Source organism: Malaya genurostris, chromosome 3, assembly GCF_030247185.1.
Source record: "Malaya genurostris strain Urasoe2022 chromosome 3, Malgen_1.1, whole genome shotgun sequence".
Classification (NCBI taxonomy): domain Eukaryota; kingdom Metazoa; phylum Arthropoda; class Insecta; order Diptera; family Culicidae; genus Malaya; species Malaya genurostris.
This window is the reverse complement of record NC_080572.1, coordinates 126,755,346-126,761,345: the sequence shown is the minus strand read 5'-3', so window position 1 is coordinate 126,761,345 and position 6,000 is coordinate 126,755,346.

Here is a 6,000-nt window from a genome sequence, read left to right as displayed (position 1 = left end):
ACAGTGCTTTGATTGCGTAGGTCATCCTTAAGAAAACCAAGTGGGTTCACTATTATAAGCACTTCCGGCACCGGAACCCGAGAACCAGCATAATCAAAGTCGGATCGTACGGCCACCAACTAACATGACATACAAACTCTACTATTTACGATTTAAATGTATGTTGCATCCGAAAATATGCAGTAATTTTTGGTAGGACCACAAGACCTTTCAATTGACCCTAAGATTGGGAATAACGGTTTAGAGTCCAGTTTAGAAATTTTTTTACGTTTTTTGTTTCGCCGGTTTAAGCGACGGTGTACAATATTGAACACACTTTATCCTATAACTCCGGAACCGGAAGTCGGATCCGGAAGAAATTCAGGAATTCCGTATGAGACCGGAAGACCTTTCATTTGAATCTAAGTTTGTGGAAATCGGTCCAACCATCGCTGAGAAAAGTGAGTGAGATCCATTTTGGTATATATGACCACTATTTCCATTTTCGTATATATGACCACTATTTCCGGTACTTCCGGAACCGGATACCGGGAACCAGGATAGCCGGAATCGGTTTGTTTAGTTGCCTACTGATAATGACTATCGATTAGTGTTGTTTTGAAACCAGCTTAGAAATTTTTTTACGTTTTTTGTTTCGCCGGTTTAAGTGACGGTGTACAATATTGAACACACTTTACCCTCTAACTCCGGAACCGGAAGTCGGATCCAGATGAAATTCAGGAATTCCATATGGGACCGGAAGACCTTTCATTTGAATCTAAGTTTGTGGAAATCGGTCAAACCATCGCTGAGAAAAGTGCGTGAGATCCATTTTGGTATATATGACCACTATTTCCGGTACTTCCGGAACCGGATACCGGAAACCAGGATTGCCGGAATCGGTTTGTTTAGTTGCCTACTGATAATGACTATCGATTTGTGTTGTTTTGAGACCAGTTTAGAAATTTTTTTACGTTTTTTGTTTCGCCAGTTTAAGTGACGGTGTACAATATTGAACACACTTTACCCTATAACTCCGGAACCGGAAGTCGGATCCGGAAGAAATTCAGGAATTCCGTATGAGACCGGAAGACCTTTCATTTGAATCTAAGTTTGTGGAAATCGGTCCAACCATCGCTGAGAAAAGTGAGTGAGATCCATTTTGGTATATATGACCACTATTTCCGGTACTTCCGGAACCGGATACCGGGAACCAGGATTGCCGGAATCGGTTTGTTTAGTTGCCTACTGATAATGACTATCGATTTGTGTTGTTTTGAGACCAGTTTAGAAATTTTTTTACGTTTTTTGTTTCGCCAGTTTAAGTGACGGTGTACAATATTGAACACACTTTACCCTATAACTCCGGAACCGGAAGTCGGATCCGGATGAAATTCAGGAATTCCGTATGGAACCGGAAGACCTTTCATTTGAATCTAAGTTTGTGGAAATCGGTCCAACCATCGCTGAGAAAAGTGAGTGAGATCCATTTTGGTATATATGACCACTATTTCCGGTACTTCCGGAACCGGATACCGGGAACCAGGATAGCCGGAATCGGTTTGTTTAGTTGCCTACTGATAATGGCTATCGATTTGTGTAGTTTTGAGACCAGTTTAGAAATTTTTTTACGTTTTTTGTTTCGCCGGTTTAAGTGACGGTGTACAATATTGAACACACTTTACCCTATAACTCCGGAACCGGAAGTCGGATCCCGATGAAATTCAGGAATTCCGTATGAGACCGGAAGACCTTTCATTTGAATCTAAGTTTGTGGAAATCGGTCAAACCATCGCTGAGAAAAGTGAGTGAGATCCATTTTGGTATATATGACCAATATTTCCGGTACTTGCGGAACCGGATACCGGGAACCAGGATAGCCGGAATCGGTTTGTTTAGTTGCCTACTGATAATGACTATCGATTTGTGTTGTTTTGAGACCAGTTTAGAAATTTTTTTACGTTTTTTGTTTCGCCAGTTTAAGTGACGGTGTACAATATTGAACACACTTTACCCTATAACTCCGAAACCGGAAGTCGAATCCGGAAGAAATTCAGGAATTCCGTATGAGACCGGAAGACCTTTCATTTGAATCTAAGTTTATGGAAATCGGTCCAACCATCGCTGAGAAAAGTGAGTGACATCCATTTTCGTATATATGACCACTATTTCCGGTACTTCCGGAACCGGATACCAGGAACCAGGATAGCCGGAATCGGTTTGTTTAGTTGCCTACTGATAATGACTATCGATTTGTGTTGTTTTGAGACCAGTTAAGAAAATTTTTTACGTTTTTTGTTTCGCCGGTTTAAGTGACGGTGTACAATATTGAACACACTTTACCCTATAACTCCGGAACCGGAAGTCGGATCCGGATGAAATTCAGGAATTCCATATGGGACCGGAAGACCTTTCATTTGAATCTAAGTTTGTGGAAATCGGTCAAACCATCGCTGAGAAAAGTGCGTGAGATCCATTTTGGTATATATGACCACTATTTCCGGTACTTCCGGAACCGGATACCGGAAACCAGGATTGCCGGAATCGGTTTGTTTAGTTGCCTACTGATAATGACTATCGATTTGTGTTGTTTTGAGACCAGTTTAGAAATTTTTTTACGTTTTTTGTTTCGCCAGTTTAAGTGACGGTGTACAATATTGAACACACTTTACCCTATAACTCCGGAACCGGAAGTCGGATCCGGAAGAAATTCAGGAATTCCGTATGAGACCGGAAGACCTTTCATTTGAATCTAAGTTTGTGGAAATCGGTCCAACCATCGCTGAGAAAAGTGAGTGAGATCCATTTTGGTATATATGACCACTATTTCCGGTACTTCCGGAACCGGATACCGGGAACCAGGATTGCCGGAATCGGTTTGTTTAGTTGCCTACTGATAATGACTATCGATTTGTGTTGTTTTGAGACCAGTTTAGAAATTTTTTTACGTTTTTTGTTTCGCCAGTTTAAGTGACGGTGTACAATATTGAACACACTTTACCCTATAACTCCGGAACCGGAAGTCGGATCCGGATGAAATTCAGGAATTCCGTATGGAACCGGAAGACCTTTCATTTGAATCTAAGTTTGTGGAAATCGGTCCAACCATCGCTGAGAAAAGTGAGTGAGATCCATTTTGGTATATATGACCACTATTTCCGGTACTTCCGGAACCGGATACCGGGAACCAGGATAGCCGGAATCGGTTTGTTTAGTTGCCTACTGATAATGGCTATCGATTTGTGTAGTTTTGAGACCAGTTTAGAAATTTTTTTACGTTTTTTGTTTCGCCGGTTTAAGTGACGGTGTACAATATTGAACACACTTTACCCTATAACTCCGGAACCGGAAGTCGGATCCCGATGAAATTCAGGAATTCCGTATGAGACCGGAAGACCTTTCATTTGAATCTAAGTTTGTGGAAATCGGTCAAACCATCGCTGAGAAAAGTGAGTGAGATCCATTTTGGTATATATGACCAATATTTCCGGTACTTGCGGAACCGGATACCGGGAACCAGGATAGCCGGAATCGGTTTGTTTAGTTGCCTACTGATAATGACTATCGATTTGTGTTGTTTTGAGACCAGTTTAGAAATTTTTTTACGTTTTTTGTTTCGCCAGTTTAAGTGACGGTGTACAATATTGAACACACTTTACCCTATAACTCCGAAACCGGAAGTCGAATCCGGAAGAAATTCAGGAATTCCGTATGAGACCGGAAGACCTTTCATTTGAATCTAAGTTTATGGAAATCGGTCCAACCATCGCTGAGAAAAGTGAGTGACATCCATTTTCGTATATATGACCACTATTTCCGGTACTTCCGGAACCGGATACCAGGAACCAGGATAGCCGGAATCGGTTTGTTTAGTTGCCTACTGATAATGACTATCGATTTGTGTTGTTTTGAGACCAGTTAAGAAAATTTTTTACGTTTTTTGTTTCGCCGGTTTAAGTGACGGTGTACAATATTGAACACACTTTACCCTATAACTCCGGAACCGGAAGTCGGATCCGGATGAAATTCAGGAATTCCGTATGGGACCGGAAGACCTTTCATTTGAATCTAAGTTTGCGGAAATCGGTCAAACCATCGCTGAGAAAAGTGAGTGAGATCCATTTTCGTATATATGACCACTATTTCCGGTACTTCCGGAACCGGATACCGGGAACCAGGATAGCCGGAATCGGTTTGTTTAGTTGCCTACTGATAATGACTATCGATTTGTGTTGTTTTGAGACCAGTTAAGAAATTTTTTTACGTTTTTTGTTTCGCCGGTTTAAGTGACGGTGTACAATATTGAACACACTTTACCCTATAACTCCGGAACCGGAAGTCGGATCCGGATGAAATTCAGGAATTCCGTATGAGACCGGAAGACCTTTCATTTGAATCTAGTTTATGGAAATCGGTCCAACCATCGCTGAGAAAAGTGAGTGAGATCCATTTTCGTATATATGACCACTATTTCCGGTACTTCCGGAACCGGATACCGGGAACCAGGATAGCCGGAATCGGCGTTTTCTTCCTGGTGGAACAACAGCTTGACCAAATTGGTACCGCATAAAGCATGGCTGGTCTGAAAATTTGTTTATAAACTAACAATTTGTTTTTTAGACAGAGCTTAGAATTTCTGTTTATAAGAGGATATAAACATTTAATATATTTATTACACTTTGCCTGGATTCCTTCAATGTGATCCTTGAAAGTGAGTTTCGTTATTAGGTTTGAGGTAGACTGTGGGTCGCTAATTTCGGTGATTAACTCGACAGACAAGATAAACTTTTTGAAAAATGATTTCCTTGAACAAACAAACGTCAACGTGAAGGTTGAGTATAAAGCGTATTGCGCCTATTCTTCGTAAATATACAGAAGAATCCACTTTTGGGACGGGAATGGACGCGGGAAAATTTTGATTGGAATAAGGTCATACGCAATTATCATTTAACTGTCAATGCTACTGCGGTCCGAACGCATGCCGCAAGTTTGTACTTTTCCGCTGTTAGAGTGCTGCTAGAAAGATAACCAAGTGTTTTTGAGGACTCAACACATCTCGGTTTATACCAATCGACACGATTAATGTATGGTGTAGCACCGGAACCAGCAATTTTTCAACGTGAAATATATTTATATATATATATATATATATATATATATATATATATATATATATATATATATATATATATATATATATATATATATATATATATATATATATATATATATATATATATATATTCTGACGGATCCGAAAAACCAATACAATACGCATCACAAACCTTGAATAAGTCTCAGCACAAACTACATGCAAGTCGATAAAGAGGTATACGCGATTATATTCGGCGTTAAGAAATTTTATCAGTATCTCTTTGGTAAGAAATTTATTCTAGTTATTGATAATAAACCTGTGGCAAATTTTGGCTCCAAACATGATTTTTCCGACTCTATCGGCATAAAGAATGCAGCACTACGCCATATTTCTTGAATCATTCGATTATGACATTCGTTATCGTTCATCTAAAGAAAAGCGCATTCGTAACCGAATGTTCGAAGTGAGCACACGCGTTTTTTAACAATCGACATCGGTAAGACGAAGGTGCCTATCACAGCAGAGGCTGTAGTATAGGCATTAAATAAAAGTGATAAAAAGTAGCATCCCCGCAAGTGAGTTCTGTCTGTGCACCGGTTTTGTATCAGTATCGACAGTAGACGCTATTGTGCTATCCTCGGGCAGCAGTTATTTCTATTGTTTGCTACCCGCATCACAGCAGCCAAATCCTGAGTCAAGGTCACGCTGAAGCACAACGAAGGAGTGAAGGAGCAACTCACCTAACAGCTTACCGTGACATACTGTTAAGTATTTTCTCAAACTTTTTCTTTCAACTTTTACTATTCATATATTTTCTTTTCATTTTATTTCTTTCTTTTTCATTTCAAGTGCGGGAGACTTCTTTACTCCCGCACTTTAAATATGAATATTGATGACAGTGGGGGTGTCTCGGAGGAGGGCGAAGC